Source organism: Scomber scombrus, chromosome 19, assembly GCF_963691925.1.
Source record: "Scomber scombrus chromosome 19, fScoSco1.1, whole genome shotgun sequence".
Taxonomy (NCBI): domain Eukaryota; kingdom Metazoa; phylum Chordata; class Actinopteri; order Scombriformes; family Scombridae; genus Scomber; species Scomber scombrus.
Genome location: NC_084988.1, coordinates 22868426 through 22887519, shown reverse-complemented (window position 1 = coordinate 22887519; position 19094 = coordinate 22868426).

Sequence of the window (19094 nt, the reverse complement as noted above, 5' to 3'; positions counted from 1 at the left end):
TCATCATTTTAATATCAAACCAAATTAAATAGTGTCACACCCTCAGATGAACCTAGGATGAATTTCATGTATTATCACAAGACGAATCACAAAAGTTTGGAACATTGTCTGGTAAGTATTGTTTGTTAAGTCTGATAAATATTAACTACTGGTAAGTATGTATCACTCATATGACTGGTAAGTATTTATTGCTTATAACTATAGGTAAGTAAATCATTTTAGCAAGGTTGCTGAACAATGAGTTTATGCCTGCTGTCAAACATTCATTTAAAATATGAATTTCATACAGGGCCTAAGTTCATTCTAGTATATGAGTTAAACAACTGAATATTACAATTTAATAATATCTTTCTTGCTATGTCAGCTGAAGTTTTGTGTCTGTGTCTGTTCACACTTCATTATACATCAGCCAGTCATATTTCAAGAGCGTGGCAAACTGACTTAATGTCTTGGGTTCTGATATTCCACAGACAATTTGATTGTGATGATAGAAAATGCCTGAAAAGTCTGATTTCTTTGGCCAGACAAAAGCATTACTCTGTCCAAGTTGTTACATATAGTCCACCTACAGCTCCTCCTCACCATATATTCTTATGATATGTCCCACATACAGTTTGGCATCATATTTAACAAAAACAAACTGTCTTTCCATGTATTTTTCCTGTTCATCTGAACTTGTTGTCAAGGGGTCGTGTGTGTGTACACTGAAAGCAGAAAGATACCATAGATAGATATATTAAGGAGAAATATGCATCTCTACTTACCAAGTGGCTATCTTCTCTCCTCATGGGTTTGTCTCTGATGTTATTGATTAAGTACATAGTTTTTTAATTAATTACATCAGCGATCAGTGTGATTCCTCTTGACCATTACAGATACCAGACAGTTAATATGTACAGTGGGATCTAAAAGTCTGAGACCACTTGTCAAGATACTTCTATTATGCATCTTTGAAAAATGTACATGAATAATATCCTGTACTCAGAATAATTTATTCAGAATATCTGGTATGTCTTCCTTTTGCTTTAATGACAGCATGCACTTGAGCTGGCAAGGACTCCATAAGTTGGTGCAAAATGTGATGATTCATTTTATTCCAGCATTATTTGACAAAAGAGCTTCTTGTTATGTCAAAGACTGTCGGGCGTTCTCAGTTTTTAAGTGCACCCATAAATGTTCAGTGGGGTTGAAGTCAGGTTGACTGTGGTGGAAACGACTCCTTGGTTGTTCAAGTAGTTCTTGTAGAGCTTTGAGCTGAGTTTGAGGTCATCCTTCTCCACAAAGATCCAAACCAGAGGGTACAGCATGTCTCTGAAGATGAGTACTTTTCCTTTGTCATGGTGTTGTCAATTTGGATCATGTGTCCAACTCCAGAGCAGGAAAAACACCCATAGACTTGTCACCACCATGTTTCACTGTAGGTTTAATACTTTGGTATTGTTCTCTCTCCTGTTCGTGTCCTCACATACACCCTTCTGTTACTGATTTAAATGTCAAGCTTGTATTCAACAGTAAATAGGACTTTTTTCCCAGTCATCCTCTGTGATATGCTGGTATTTCTTAACCCACTCTAAGTGTTTTGCCTTGTTCCCTGTCTTGTGAAGTGGGTTAGAAGCTGCTACTTGTCCTCTGAGGCCACTACAACCCAGCCTTCTTTTGACACTGCTTTTGCTGATTGGAGTCTTGCGTTCTTTATCTAATAAATTCTGTATCTGTGATGAAGTTGCTTTTCTATCTCTCAGGGAACTAAGCTTGATGTATTGATCTTCTGATGGTGTGGTCACTTTTAGTGTGACTGATCGTGCTTTGGTTACAACTGATCCAGTTTCTGCAAAGCATTTTAGAGCTCCATTCACTGCCACCTTAGAAACCTTTGGTCTAGCCGTAATTTGACACTGAGGAAGTCCCTCTTCATTTAGAATAACAATTTAACTTCTTTCACTTTGTTCTGATGCCATGCTTCACACTATCATAATGCTACTGAATGGACAATAATCTGCTGGAAATCTGAGGCACAGCCATATTTATTGAACACTGGTTACTGGTTGAGTTACTTGAACGAGCCTCTGTTGAGTAGATCAAATCCACCTGTGTCATCTGAATGCTTCAGTGGAAGGGATACAACTCTTTTGTACAAAGTTAGTTAAGTCAAGTCAAGTAAATTGGTCATTAGACTTTGACTTTGGACCCCACTTCGATTATGTTTAAACGTTTGGTGGACAACTGTATGTTTCACTTTTCCAATCCTGGACATCCCTGTCTAACAGTACTGCTGGTCCAAATATCTATTGCATGGTACATGTGTACTCTCCTGTTTTTTATATGTAACTGACAAGCCTAACAATGTAAATAATGCATTTTATTTAAAGTTGCATTATAATGAATCACAGTTTGTTTCCCAATATTGTCACTCGCTGATTACTTTTCTCTCTTTCCACAGACATCCCCAACCTTGGTGGAGTACAGTTATCAAGGGTTCATCCATGCATGCATCAATTCCATCAGCCATCTTCCAGCTGTGTTGCATCCATCAAATGAATTTATCTCCAATGTGGCTGGGCAATATTTGAAAACATAAATCTCACAACGAGTCCATACCTTCTGATAAAAATTGTACACATACATAATGTGTGATAATATTTTCAAAACAGGTGCAATGGGTAACAAACTTTAATGATTTCACTTGTCAGTACATGTACACTCCAAACTAGTTATGTCACAAATCATACTCATAGCTACACATTTTAACCTCAAACACAAGATAAACGTTTTGCCTTCAGCAGATTAAATTAAAACAGTTTTCTAATGTCAAACTCACATACACTGCACATACATCATTCTGCACAGTAAAGCTCAAACATCCAACAGAGACAACAAGAAAAAACAAAACAAAACAAAATGCTGTTGTCTTTTCTAAAACATTGTTGGCATTTACCAAAAGATACATCCAACATGAAGAAGAAAGAGAACAGACACACTACAGGTTTGTGAAGCAAGTGAGTGGAGGCAAGAGAGTAAAAAGAGGGGGAAATAAAGGTAAGAGGGAGAGGAAGAACACAGAATGTGAGTGAATAGAGTGATGAATACATCATTTAAAAATGAACCGCCCTGTCAAATTTCAAGTTCTTTTATTGGTGAAAATACACATCTTGTTGAGGCTACAATCTATGAGGACAACTGGGATCAAATTCAGACAAAGAAAACTTGAAATAAGAACTTTACCAACTTTAGATTTTAGACTTAAGGGAGTGTGTGATGATACATAAAGAAAATGTAATTTCTCAAATTAGTAAAATGAACTCCATTAGTCAGAATTATGCCAGGGTAATCAAAATGTATGCAAGGATGCCTTACACTGTCTTCACCCAATTGACCAAATGACAAATTTGGTCATCACTCTGTTCAGCCACATTCTGACCTTGCTGATCTTTCCCAGATCTGCATTCCTCCAGAGACATTGCTTGTTGATAGAAGATGGATGATTTTCATCTCTGTAAGAGGTGCAGGAGGTCCTGTTTCTTTGTTCTGACAAGCTTCATACCTTTGATGTTGCTGCCACAGTGGATGAGTTGAAGGGGAAAGGGGAGAAGGTTCCTCCTTCTCAGACAACCCTAGCCAAACCACAACACATCCTGCCCAGGGTTGCTACTGGTAGTGTGTCTGGCTCTTTCTTCCCCATGTCAGCTTGTAGCATGTAGCTGTCCCCTTTAAACTACCCTTTTGGACCTAGACAGAATTAAATATTGAAATAGAAAAAAATTGGTTACAGACTATAGTCTTTTTTAAACAACATGTAGTTCGGTACATGTAGTTTAATTTATCATATAAACTGAAACATATTGCTTCAAAGACTACTTAATCTTAGTTTTTGAGGGCTTTTATTTAAAAAAAACCCCCCAAAAAACGATGTGTAAAAACGGGTCAGAATCATTATGATCTGACAATGATCGTAATGCTCTCCAGATTAAACTTTTGTGTCTTGGAGTTAGTCTGCAGCGTTACCTTTTTTCATTGATATTGCTTTCCAGTAGTCCTGCACCTACGTGACATGAGTATAATCATTGTCTTCAAACTGAATACTGATAACTGCCTCAGAAATACTGCTTGGTATTGTAGCATACTATATTAACTTGATCAAAGGATTATGCATATAGAATGAATATGAATACTTAAAAGGAATATAGTACACCTTGTCCAAGTATGGCTGGGAACTGTTGTCTTCTTTTCATCCCTTCTGGACAACTCTGTTTCTGATTCCACCATCTCTAAATAAATAAAGTAAAAAGTTACCTCCTCACTCCATTTTTTTTTTTTTTAAAACAATGTGTGCTTAAGGACTGAAAGAGTGAGAAACAATGCATGCATTCTTGTATGCAGGTATAAAATAGGGTAGGGACATTTTCACATTCAATTATATTTACATTTTAAATATTAATTTTGGTCTCGGGTTTGATAGTTGTGTAGATAGTCTTTCAATAAAATTAAATTACTGATCCAAGTTCAGTAAGTTTCTGACAAAATGTCCCTGCCCTAGTGAAAACTAAACCTTCACCCTTGCTTGTAGATAATTGGATAAATATGAAAAGAAATACACAAAATGACTGAGCCAACTTTAGCTAAACCACAACAACTTTTGCTCATGCTTTTGTCAATAGCTAATATGTTTTTGTTTTTTGTTTTTTACACAGAATTATACAGTATGTAAACCATGGGCTGTTTTATTGCTGTTCTCTGCAAACTGTGATTGTGTGTTGGGATCTTGGATCACACACAGAAGAATGTGCCTGTGGGTGTGTGTGTGGGGTGAAGAAGTGGGGAGAGGTCTAGTTCAGGTCAAGTTCAGTATGGCTGAGCTCAATCCTTCTTTCCAGCATCTATGGTAGTAAATCTCTGTCTTAACAGCAAGAAGTTCACAATAGTTAAAAATGCCATCTAATGTTGCCTACGACTACATGAAGCAAACAGACCTGATTGGATCCAAAGTTAGTGAAAATAAATGTTTACTAATTTATTATTTTTAAAGTAAGATTAGCAAGCCAAATAACATCACCACTCCCACATAAATGCTCTACATTTTACAGAGGAGTGATCTCACTCTGGCAGCGGGACAGATAAATTCAAATGCTGTCCCAATTATTTTTGCCCTCCAAGATACGCAAGTATGCACACAGAGGTAAGTAACACTGTTTACATAGTCAACTCGTGCTACTACAAGACTGTGAGTATTCCCTCTACCGCTGGATAATTCACAACATCTGAGTCAGAGATGGAAGATACATTTACAGAGGTGAGAAGCAACACAGTTAACATGGACCACCAGTAAAGTACTACAATACATTAAGGTGATAGTGTCGGAGTTGTTTCAGATGGTAATGAGTATATTGTGCTGGAAGAAGTGCATGATGACAGAAATTTGGTGTTGGATGCAGTCCTTCATCACAATGATGTGACACTACAACACTATGTTGAGGATTCATAGGTACAACACTTCAATGAGTAATGGCATTTCAGCCACTGCTGACCACAGTTATTTAGGAGTATCTCCCAATGCACTTAAACGCAAATTACATAGTAAAAATTCAGAAAGAGGGGGAAAAAAGATCGGTCAACTGCCGCAGAAGACTAAAACTGGAAAGACAGAAGACCAGATGATTGAAGAGGAAGATTTCCTGTTTAAGTAAGGTTATCAGTGAGCTGAAGCAGAAAATGCCCATCTCAACAGGCTGTGCAGAGATGCTGGAAGCCTCCTTTAGTGGAGTGCCAAAAGCAATACCCACCATAGTTAAGCAAAGGAAAAAGGTTAAAGTGTCTGAGAAGTAGCATTCATTCGCCATGACTGCATTTTTTTTCTGCAAAAGCTTATGCTTACATGTGTGAATGCTTTGACCTTGTTTTACCACATCCTTGTGGACAAAATCAAGCAAAATCAGCCTCTTCTGCGATCAAGTCTCATATGGAGAGCAGGAAACCTAATGGAAAAGATACCATGTGTGCCCTCATGATGGATAAAATGGCCATAGGTAAGCATGTGGAATATGCTGCTGGAAAATCCCATGGATACATGGACCTCAGCAGTGGCTTGGTCGATATAAGGCATCCACCAGCCAAAGATGCCGAAGACCTCATCCCTGTTGCAATCTATGATTCATGGAAGAACCCAGTAGCCTACTCTTCATTGATAGATTGACTGGGGAAGAGTGTTCAAATATCACCAAGGAGTCCAGTCTTTGACTCCATAATATCCAGCACATGTAATGTCATCAACATGTGACGTATATCATGGTACTTTGCCATGTTGTGATGCCTGAGAGCAAGCTTAGATGTGCATGACATGAAATCCTCATTTTCAAATCCAACAGATCCCACAAAAATGGTCAATGCAGTACTTGATGTGTGCACCATACTGAAACTGTTCAGCAATCGATTGACTGAAGGAAGGACATTGCAAACTCCAACAGGAAAAATCAGTTGGAAGTATCTGTAGGAGCTGAACAAATGGAGACCAAGGGAATACGACTTGGGAACATGCTGAAAATGGCCCATATACAGGAAGAAAACCTGAAGATGAAGGTGAAGCTTGCAGCCCAGGCTTTTAGCGGCAGCATGGCAGATGCTCTAGAGTATTGCAACACCCAGCTCCATCTGCCACAGTTCAGAGGATACAGAGAGATGGTGGAGTTCATGTCGCTGTCTTTGAATCCCCTAGAGAAGGATACAAAGCATGAGATAAGAACCCTCTAAAAAAGATTGTGCTGAAGAAGTACTGCTTAAGGCACAGAAATCTCTCCTTTAACTAAAAGATCGGAAAGGCTGGAAAACAAAAAACTTATAGATGTAGATGGCTTCATTGCCAGTTGCACATCTGTATGGATTGTTTTCCAGGAATTGTTTTGTAAGCCTACTGCCCAATGCTGTTACCTCCTCACTTACAAGCTGACACAGGATCACCTTGAGATGTTCTCTTCCTCTGTCAGAGCACGTCAACTCTACTGCAAGACAGTTCCCAGCTGCATATAAATATCTTCTAGTGAAGTTGCAAGTGAAGACTGGAACAAGCAATTGCCTCCTTCCTGACAACACCACCATTTTGGATGCGACACCTTTGTCAGCAAACACCTCGCAAAGGTATGACTTGAAGCCTGTTGAGCATGCAGAACCAGAGCTTGACTACCACCTTTGCTACATTGCCATGTTATTTAAATGAACAAATTAGCCTACCATACCCCATACTCCACATGGACAACAATGATCCATAATAATAACAATAAGCAACCACTTATGGCTGATTTAATGTTGGAACAAAATCAATATGACAAAGTCAAGCACACAATTTCATATAATCTATTATCAATTCAGGCATTTCAACAATATGTGAATAAGAGAACATGACCAAGAAACTTGAGGTAACTATGAAAGCTTTTTTATATGTATAACAAAGCAAATACATATTTCTCTTTTCGTGTTAAGTTCATGAAAACAGAGTAAGGCAACGGGCTAATTAGGTTAAATAACCAATAAACAATAAATGGTTAACTGGCAAAACAAAAATGAATGAATAATAAATTCATTAAAGTAGGTTTCACATAAAGTGAACATTTATGAGTCGGCTAAATGATCTTCCATTAAACCCATCAGTTCATGTCCAAATACGCGTGTTTCTCTCAGATGTTGAACTACAGTATATCTGACTGCTTTCAAGTGGCAACGATAAACATGATAGTAAAAGAAACATACAGACTGGTAGTCAAATATGAAGGTGAAAAGGTTAGAAACAGATATGAAAAATAAAGTTGGCATGTATTATGTCTGTTTGGTTATCAGGGGCTCTTAAACATAATGACCAGCAGCAAGACCAGAATGAACAAGTTTGAGCTTTACTGTTGTACCATTTGGGAACATGTTGATATGCAACGCCCCCAGAGAGACTTTCTTTTATGATCTCAAATGATCTGCTCCACAATACAACCTTTGCAAACCTAGAATATTCTTTGTGTTACTTGAGCACAATTAACTCATCCATTCCTTAAAACGCACCCTATTGAGACTCATTGTGTTCCTGAGAAGTTTGCGCTTTCTGCTCTGTGGTTATAAAATTTGTGGCCTTCAAATGCCTTTGCTACATAAATTATTCAATTACTCCTCCTTTTAAATGTGCAAGCGGAGATAGCATTTTGCTGCCAGAGAGAGAGGAGAGAATGAAATTAACCTCAGTTAACTCCCCATGCCCTTGACACCTGTATTATGATTTTCTATTAAAACCCTATCTTTCCCATAATGAATCCAGTCTTTCTACAAGAGAAGAGTCCCGTTTTCTGGACAAACTAAGTTTTGTTTGTGTTAAGCTGAACTCTCAAATGAGAGGCCAGCTGACAGAGTGGTACTGAATGCCTTGAAAGACCAATTAAAATATTCGTATTGTAAAATAGAGCTTTTTACACCAACTGTGCAAGGCGATGACTTGGCATTTACTGTTGAATTGAAAACCTGTCGGTGAAGGGCTGTGGATGCCTGTTTTTCATTTTCATTGTCATTTACTAGATTGTTTATACACTGCTCAAAAAAATAAAGGGAACACTTAAACAACACAATGTAACTCCAAGTCAATCACACTACTGTGAAATCAAACTGTCCACTTAGGAAGCAACACTGATTGACAATCAATTTCACATGCTGTTGTGCAACTGGAACAGACAACAGGTGGAAATTATAGGCAATTAGCAAGACACCCCCAATAAAGGAGTGGTTCTGCAGGTGGCGACCACAGACCACTTCTCAGTTCCTATGCTTTCTGGCTGATGTTTTGGTCACTTTTGAATGCTGGCGGTGCTTTCACTGTAGTGGTAGCATGAGACGGAGTCTACAACCCACACAAGTGGCTCAGATAGTGCAGCTCATCCAGGATGGCACATCAATACGAGCTGTGGCAAGTAGGTTTGCTGTGTCTGTCAGCGTAGTGTCCAGAGCATGGAGGCGCTACCAGGAGACAGGCCAGTACATCAGGAGACGTGGAGGAGGCCGTAGTAGGGCAACAACCCAGCAGCAGGACCGCTACCTCCACCTTTGTGCAAGGAGGAACAGGAGGAGCACTGCCAGAGCCCTGCAAAATGACCTCCAGCAGGCCACAAATGTGCATGTGTCTGCTCAAACGGTCAGAAACAGACTCCATGAGGGTGGTATGAGGGCCCGACGTCCACAGGTGGGGGTTGTGCTTACAGCCCAACACCGTGCAGGACGTTTGGCATTTGCCAGAGAACACCACGATTGGCAAATTCGCCACTGGCGCCCTGTGCTCTTCACAGATGAAAGCAGGTTCACACTGAGCACATGTGACAGACGTGACAGAGTCTGGAGACGCCGTGGAGAACGTTCTGCTGCCTGCAACATCCTCCAGCATGACCAGTTTGGCGGTGGGTCAGTAATGGTGTGGGGTGGCATTTCTTTGGGGGGCCGCACAGCCCTCCATGTGCTCGCCAGAGGTAGCCTGACTGCCATTAGGTACCAAGATGAGATCCTCAGACCCCTTGTGAGACCATATGCTGGTGCGGTTGGCCCTGGGTTCCTCCTAATGCAAGACAATGCTAGACCTCATGTGGCTGGAGTGTGTCTGCAGTTCCTGCAAGACGAAGGCATTGATGCTATGGACTGGCCCGCCCGTTCCCCAAACCTGAATCCAACTGAGCACATCTGGGACATCATGTCTCGCTCCATCCACCAACGCCACGTTGCACCACAGACTGTCCAGGAGTTGGTGGATGCTTTAGTCCAGGTCTGGGAGGAGATCCCTCAGGAGACCATCCGCCACCTCATCAGGAGCATGCCCAGGTGTTTTAGGGAGGTCATACGGGCACGTGGAGGCCACACACACTACTGAGCCTCATTTTGACTTGTTTTAAGGACATTACATCAAAGTTGGATCAGCCTGTTGTGTTTTTCCACTTTAATTTTGAGTGTGACTCCAAATCCAGACCTCCATGGGTTAATGAATTTGATTTCCATTGATATTTTTTGTTTGATTTTGTTGTCAGCACATTCAACTATGTAAAGAACAAAGTATTTAATAAAAATATTTCATTCATTCAGATCTAGGATGTGTTATTTTAGTGTTCCCTTTATTTTTTTGAGCAGTGTATGTTGTGAACTATGACATTGACAATCAATGCCAGATAGTAGTTGAATGTGTGCCTGGATGCATGATATTAAAATATAATATGGTTCTTTGTGGGTTAAAGGGTCAAAGCTGGGAGTGGGATTTCCATTGAGATTTGAGGGAGTTTTTGCTTGCAGCTGGTCAAGGAGTGAAACCCTTCAGAGCTTTTTTGTCTCATGTCTCCCTTACTCTGTTTCACTCTCCAGCAGCAAATAGAACGTAAGCTAGTGAACGGATGTTAGTGGATTGTTAGTTGTGGGGGAGGTGAGGCCTAATCTACTATGCAAGTGGCTGATATAAATTTCACTATATGCCCAAAGGTTTACATGTACATTTGCTTTGGGGATGTTTTATGATATGGGTTAGGCCCCCTTAGTTCCAATGAAGGGGAAAATCTACAAGGAATATATTAGCTTCTGTCTTTTAGCATGATAGTTAGCTTTGACATACATATTTTAGACTCCCTTTACAGACCTCTATCTGTTTAATATGAATCAGCTTCAAACATTAAAAGGTCATCTGCAAACTGTTTTTTAAACCAGCTCTTGGAATTAAGATTAGTTTCGTTAGTTAGCTGCAGCTGATAGCATCTGTATATATAATAATGTTTTTCTACCAGCTGGAAACTGTACCGTTGCAGTATTTTTTACTTTATAATGTAAATAGTTTAGTGCAGTTATGGATCAGATAATTGGAAGATGCTGAAAGGTGTATGAGTCCAGGGTGAGAGTGTTATAAATAGTCATGTTTTTTACTCTTTTATTTAATTTAATTAGATACACGTGATGAAGCATTAGTAAATAACATCACACACCTCTTCTCACCAGTCAGTAACATCAGACGCCTCCTCTCCTCGCCAGTCAGTAACATCAGGCACCTCCTTTCATCAGTCAGTAACATCATATACCTTTCGTCACCAGTCAGTAACATCAGACACCTCCTCTCTTCACCAGTCAGTAACATGAGACGTGTCCTCTCCTTGCCAGTCAATAAAATCAGAAAACTCCTCTCCTTGCCAGACAGTAGCATCAGACACCTCCTCTCCTCACATGGCAGTAACATCAAACACCCTGTCTCCTCTCCAGTCAACAACAGCCATTTTGAGCCCTCTAAAATTGGGAAGCGTAGCCAGGAGCTGTCTCATAAGACCTATCCTATTAAATATAACTGCCCACTACAGTCTAATTTGCCCCGCCACAATTTCATAATGAACTGAAAATACTTTTACACTTATCATAATCTTCATAATCATAAACTTCAGCAAAGCATCCCTTACTTCCAGGCAGCTACTACTACAACTAGTGCTACCCTGGGTTGTCAGATCCTGAGCATTTTTTAATATTTCAAGAAGAAAAACCAAAATCAAAAACCTTTAGCCAAACAGATTATTCGTAGGCTTTTGTCAAGAAGTAACCTGGAGTAACAGTGGAATTTTACATTACAGGAGAGACAGCTTCCCGTTGACTCTTAGAGAGGGACAGACATTCAAAGAGGGGCAATGGGGAACGTAGGTCCCATAGGGGTAGCAGTTGAGACAGCTTCCCCTGAGGGAGGGACAGCAGGTGAGTTTGACAGCAGAGAAAGAAATCTCTCAAATCTTTCAAACGTGTGTACATCAGACTGTATAGAATAACGCATAAAACAATCAAAATTACAAATCAGTTCTGAGATTATAAATTTAAAATTATGGATGTAAAAAAACCCTGAAAGATCAGAGACACCAAGTCAGTATTAGGGTCCAAATGTATTAAGAATGCCCCATTACGAACGTGGTTAGCAAATTAATTGATTCTTGTTCTACTTTTTAGGGTCGGTTTGTCACACTTGCAGGCAGCACAGGCCTCCTATAAAAAAGGTCCTAAAATGATAGCTTTTGTGCAGGTTGGGGATGTCTATTACAGAAAGGATTATCTAGAGCACCATATCAATTCTCAGCACCACCAACAGAGCGTTAAATGCTATGAATCCATTGCATTAGGTAATTTCTAAGCCTTTCTCCCATCACATCATCAACCCTTTCAAATCACGGTCCCAAGATTTTCAGATGCAGTTGAATGGGTAGTGTTCAGGGAGGCTACAATTAGTTGTCACTTAACCTTTCTTTTTTTTTAAATTAAGGATTCTGTCAAGAATGCCTTCACGCCTGTCATCATTGTGGAGCATGAAGCTATAATTGGGGGGTTCACATGCCTGTATTGGTTGGTCATTGGTTGGATAGCCCACTACACCAACTATGGAAAACTGCTAAGCTTGGACCAGCTCCTGGGCTGTGACTATTTCCTCAAGGTTAAAGTAAATACTTGTGCAAATACTTAATTTGTTCAGCCTTGATACATTGATCTAAAACTGGTATTTCTTTCCTAGTGAAAAAATATAGCATTTTTTCATTTTCTGATTTCAAGGTTGATCACAGGAACCACTACCATAGAGCAATGCTTTCATCTGCTCTATGAGAGCTTTAGTCATGATTCCTGTTTTCCTGCTTTCCCCAATTAACTCCTAATTTTTTGAGTCATATTTAACCCCTCATCATGCCTAATGCTGCTTTTGTTTCTTTCAGATACCTGGATAAAGAGGAACCTGTTTTTAACCAGTTGCTGACAGTAAGTGATGACAAGCCTAACACAGATTCGGTGCTGTTTGAAAAATGTGGGTTTTTATTTTTCTTTCTGATAATTGTATGGTACCAGTGTCCTGTCACATGACCTAGAAGACAGGACCACATGCAGCTACGGTGATGATGATCAGAACAACTCCCACCTTCAGACCCTGGCAAAAAGGTTTCTACCTGTGAAGAAGACCTTGATACTCCGGGGGTAGCAGTCTTTCAAGGAACACAAACATGGAGAAGAGGGATTTAAAGTGGGTGAATGATCCTGAGATATTGTATTGTGATCCCCAACATAAACACTATATCTCATTGGATGGTAAGAATTTTTTTTTTCTTCAGAATTAGTCATTCTTCGGTAGCAGGATCAAATCCCCAATCTAATGCTTATTGCTATGCTAGGCCTAAAACAGTTATCTATACGCTTACCTGTCATACTCATACAAGGAAAATCCTTGTAGTCATTCTGAAAATTCTTTATATTTCGTATTTTCAAAACTTTTTAAATTATTAAATTCAACCTACAGACACACCTTGTTTAATTAAATGTTGAAAAATAACACCTCATTAAAATGATTTCCCCAAGACAAGAATCAAGCCAAAGTAATGATCCTGCGGGCCAGATGTACACATTACTCAGCTGTTTGGCAGCAATTGCACTTGTCATTCCAGTGTCAAGCGGTTGTGAGAGAGATTTCTCCACAATGAACAAGGGGCATGGCAGTATGAATAAAGTTGCAGAGCCATTGCAATTACATGATGAACTGCATAATCTTCTTAATTAAAATTACAGTGCAAACAGTGTGCTGCAAAAACATCTTTTATTTTCAGTCATTTAGCTAATTGCAGTTACCTTCATTTTCAAGTCAAATCAGTCCATTAACAGGCTGCAAGGAGAACACCTGGCTTCCTGCCGGAGGGTTTCCATCAATGGTCTGAGCTCAGAGGAATTCAACTATGAAAGGGCATTAGAACAGTTTTTCTCAATGCCCAGGAAAATTAAATGTAGTGATGGAAAGTAACTAAGCACATTTATTCAGGTAATTAAGTGTGATTAAGTACAATTTTGAGGTATTTAAAAAATGGTTGGACGCTAAAAAAGGTAATGGTTTGATCTGAGTACATTCAGCTAAAGATGCTTCTGTAACTTTACCTGGGTTGGATTTTGAATGAAAAACTTATACTTGTAGTGGAGTACTTTTAGATTGTTGTATCTGTAGTTTTACTTCTTCCACCACTATCAGTATTGTCACTTATAGCCTACATGTTATCCTCAGCAAAGCATGAATGTATGTGCCAAAGTAGAATTTATCAGTGTTGGTCTTGATTTGTTGCTCTTCATCTCTCCACACCACAAATCCCTTCTAGTATCTATAACCAGATCACACCCAGCGAAGACCGTGACCATCAGGTGACCCTGGACTTGCCAGTGGTAGATCTGTGTTTTCCTAGTTTTATTTAATCCTCAATAAACTCTGTGTGTGATGCCTCTCTAATGTCTTTCACATGAAGGCACTTGACCTCAATCAAGCCTTAGAGAGTGTCCTCACATGGGACCCTCTTGGTGGCTCTCATTTCCACTTTGCCATCTGGACTGGCTCCAAGGTTTGGAACATCATGGTGGATGATGAGACCACTTGGGAGAACATTAACATCGAAGGTCTCCGCATGCCATTGAATAACCTGTTGCTCAAGTTCCAAACCTCTCTTCATTGCTTTGATATATGGCACCCTTAATTATCCTTGCACAGAGCGTTTTTTTCAGTGAATTCTGATCTCACACGAACTGCTTCATAGAATGTGCTCGCTTTAAGCCAAGGGGGATACATGCTAACCCACAGTGGGCTTGTGGATTAATCCTGCATTCCCTCTTCTCATGGCCCCAGACATTTTAGGTGGCACCTCCAGACTGTATACACTGGAGTTCAGCCCAGCTACCAGCAACAAAGTGGAAGGTGGAAGTGTATATTATGGAACAGATAGGGGGAACATTTTTGAGCATTTGGATGGGTGAGCACATCCTTGGACAACACAGCTGGACTCTGATAGAACTGGAGTGAACTTGTTGGGACTACTTTGATGAAAGCATACTTATAGTAGATATTCCATCAACAATCAGTGCAGTAAGTGGTTATGTTTAAAGAGAAATGAGGGATACTCCTCCAGCAATCACATCAGCAAAGGTCTGAAAACAACATGTATTTTTAAAATGACCCTCTGTATGCTTTATACAGAGTAGACTGCACACACCTCCTACTAGAGACTTTAGGCTCAGGCACTAAAAGCTCATCCACTTGGCCTGGAATAATCAAAACATATCATACATTTTGTACAAGATTGTAATCTGTTTTGCTGTCATGCACATTTAAATGAATTTCATTGGGAACTGTTGTAAAATCAGAATTGTATAAAGACTGAGTTGTTCTTTTTTAGTTTATCCACTACTGATTTATGAGGTAATTAACCATAAACCAAGCCTGAAATATTGGTGTAGTCATGGACTCAGACCTGAATTTCAATTGCCACATAAACATAAAGCGTAAAGCACTTTGAATTGCCTTGTATGTATGTATGCCTGTAGCCTGAGAACCAGACACATCTGCTGAGCTTGGTTTATATGTGCTATACAAATAAACTTTAAATTAAAAGTATTAAATGTATAGGGAACTATACCCCGTTCTTCTTTAGAGGCAATAGGCAGTAGTTATGTAATGATGTGTTAGCAGTATTTGCCTCACCTTCCTTTCCAGATGCCATACAGCTCCTGTCTCCTATATGGCACTTCTTTTGAGCCATATTGTATTTTCTCTCTGCTTCTGTCTTCTCAGTACTGACTAGAGTTGTCAGATAGCCATTTGCCTTATGTGTTGATGTCACTGTAAACAGATTAACACACAGAGCATTAGTCTGGCTCTGCAATTAAAAACTCGAGTGCATGCAGCGTATGCCGCATCCTTAGAATGTCTTGATTCCTATCTAAGTAGGTTAAGCAATATTAACTATTAGGGTCTAAAGGACCTACTTGGTGTTGAAGACGAAAGAATCATGGGTGCATCGAGGCCACTTTGCCACCAAATGCCATCTGACCACATTTGAGTGTCTGATGGCCTTCACATTAATGGCATGAAGGCCTTTATGGCTAACAAAAGCTGGCTCATCGGGTCCACTCTGTGCTTTAATTGGAAAGAGCAAACCATCAACAAGCCCAATTACCCATGGCTACCCGCTCTGCTCGAAAAACATCTCCTTAATTTGTAGTGCCTCTTCTCCTTGTGGGAAATGTGTATATTGTGGTGCCCAGAGTACAGATAACTTGGGTGACCTCTGTGAGGTTGAATGAGACACAAGGCTGTGATGTTAAAGACAGATTTGCAGCTTCAGTCTGGAGGTCACCCTTAGCAAGAAAAAACAACAGCAAACAAACAAACAAAACATGCCCAGAGCCCCATGCCTCTATGTAAGGCTCTCCAGAGCCAGACGTAGCATGTCCATCAAAATCACAATTAATTGTCTTGGCAGTCCACACAGTATACGCATTAATACATGGTCTGGAACATTTAAATCCACATCATACGGTTTGAGTAGCAATTCAGTCAGAATATTTGGGCGTTCATGTTGTTGTCTATCTTCATTGTCATACAGACCCAACAACAGTGGTGCTATAATTTTTGGCAGATATTTTGAATTGAGGAAAGGGTCTATGCCATCCTTATTTAAGATTCCTAACTTCCTTAGGATTCCTAAATTCTCAGATAAGTTGTTATCAAAATATAAGATAGATTCTTTCCTAAATGCACATAGGAAACATGTTTCCGTAATACCCAAAATTATATTGTTTGTGCATGCCCAAGAATATCTATTATGTAGCATTTATTGCAAAGGTTGTGTGAAGGGCTCATTAATATCAGGTCTGCTTTGGTTTCAAACATGTATGAATATATTTGAGAAGTCTTTATTTTGAATAAAAACAGGTTATTGTTGTTTGTTTATTGGAGCTTCGGAAGCCAGCAGAGTTCTACTATGGGTAGCTTCCAAAAGCTAACCAATCAGAGCAGAGTGAACTCATTCGGAGGGAAATATTAAAGAGACTAAAACAGCCATTTTCAGGCACATCCAAATCAGAACTTCTCCATTCATGAGCATATACTGTATTCTATAGTAGACTTCCGAATTTGTGGCAGCAGTTTTCTGTTTTAACATGACCTAAAGCCAGGTCCACAAAGAAACCGCTCACCCAATTTGGTGTGGAAAAATTTGAGTCCTGACCTCAACACCATACAATACCTTTGGGTTGAACAGGAACGACAACTGAAAGCCAGGCTTTATCACCCAATATCAGTGGCTACTCTGCAGCCAGATAGCAACATCTGGTGGAAAGCCTGAAACCAGAGGAGTGGAGACTGTTAAAGCTGCATATGGAAGTATATGTTTAACTATTATGAATGCTTGGGTGTCCACATAATTTTGTCTATGTACTGTATATCGTACCATATCATATAAAGGTGCCTGATGTGACATAGTATTATAATGCACTCACTGTTATTCTAATGGATCTTAGAACTGTGGACAGAAGGTTGACAAATGTTGAGTCCGTAGCCTGAGATAAAGGGAAAGGAGATGGCCATTGCCAGGTGGGCTAATGGTGCTTGGCAACATAATTACTCTGCACTGAAAGGCAGAACAAAGCAGTTATCTATTTTAACCATGAAAGAATTGCAGAAGAAAGTCTGTGTGGGCCCACAATAGGTAAGGGCCACACAGATTTCACAAATGAATGGCTGATTAACACTCAGTTTCTCAGGGATCCTTGAGGAGCCACATTTTTATTCCTATTGTGATCAATTTCTATTCAGGTTCCGTTGACGTTGTTCCTTTGGCCCCGAGGCATCAGGGGTTGTTTCCATGCAGCTGCTCCGACAAGAGAAGAACTCGATAAACAAGATCAGATTGCACAGACAGACGGGGAATGAGCTGTTGCTATGGCAACCCCCCCTACATAATTTCTCCCCTGAATCAAGATCCGTCATTCTAGATGCAGGCGATGCAGGAGAGTCTGATCCAGCAAGACTTGGGAAGTGACAGACAGTCAAGACACTAGTCATCACAGGTAATCCAGAGTCTGTGTCACGGCCTGATGGCATCAATACTGTATATGCTTCCTTTAAGAAGTGGAATACTTGTCATGAAAGTATCTGATGGGGAGAAAAGTCAGGGAAAATGTCAGCAGAGTATGATAAAAAAAACACTTTTTGTGAATTCACAAGCAAACGATAAGCAGACGGGAATAGACATCTGCACTGTTTGATTGTACAGAAACACATGGAGGGATATCACATGTATAAATGAAGATGTCGTCTTTCCTTGTCTTTGTCACACTCACATGCACAAGATTATATTACATTCCTTCAGTTCTTTGTGTTTGTACTGTAAGCTGCTGTAATTGAGACCCCTACATGCTTTCCTTGGATTTGAGCTGTCATATACATCCATTTTTTAAACCCATGCAGACAATTTCTGTCCTTATAATGAGCCTCATGCACTCCCCACTTCATTATTTTCCACTCTTTTTCCCCCGCTCTCATTTGGTTTCACTTTTAAAGCCTCTTCACCCTCCTGTCACAAAACTGTCTTTCAAACCTGCTTATCTGTAGACAAGCACTGAACCTGAATTCAGCATCAATAAATGGAGCATGAACAGCGTTGACGTCACCGGCGGTGGCAGATATTACTGAATGTCAGCAATGCTGCTTCACTGTGAGACATGACTGCCCATAGAGACGTTGGTATATGTGTTGTCTGTAATGACAAATTGAATTTTCAGTTTCCTTTGTTCATAAATTAACGCTTGAAGTGTTGTTTCTGCTTTTTACCGGAAAAGGAAACAAAATAACGCTCGCAAAAGTCTCCGCTTTGATTTATTAATGGGTTATGCGAGCAAAGTGATCTCACATATTGCTTGAATAAGGCTTTTGTCACAGCCTTCAGAGGAGTATAAGAGGACATTTCACAAAGCGGTAGGTAGGTGCCCACTGCATTATGGGTAATGCTGGATAATCAAAGTCATATTTACGTCAAAGCAGAAAATGGGGAATATAATATAGGTGTGATATTACCCAGCGGAGGCGATAGAAAACGTGCATCACACTCTCTGTCGACATATATCACTTGGATTCTGTAGAAACCAGGCATGTGCAACTGCATGGCATTAAGAGTTGAAGCGAGCTCCTGCCTGCTCGCTATCGTTTAGATTGAATGGATGCGAGGCTTAGGCCATTTTTACACTGACAACCCACTGTGTTGCAGGGATGGATCATCAGTCAACCCTCCTCTCTCCTACAG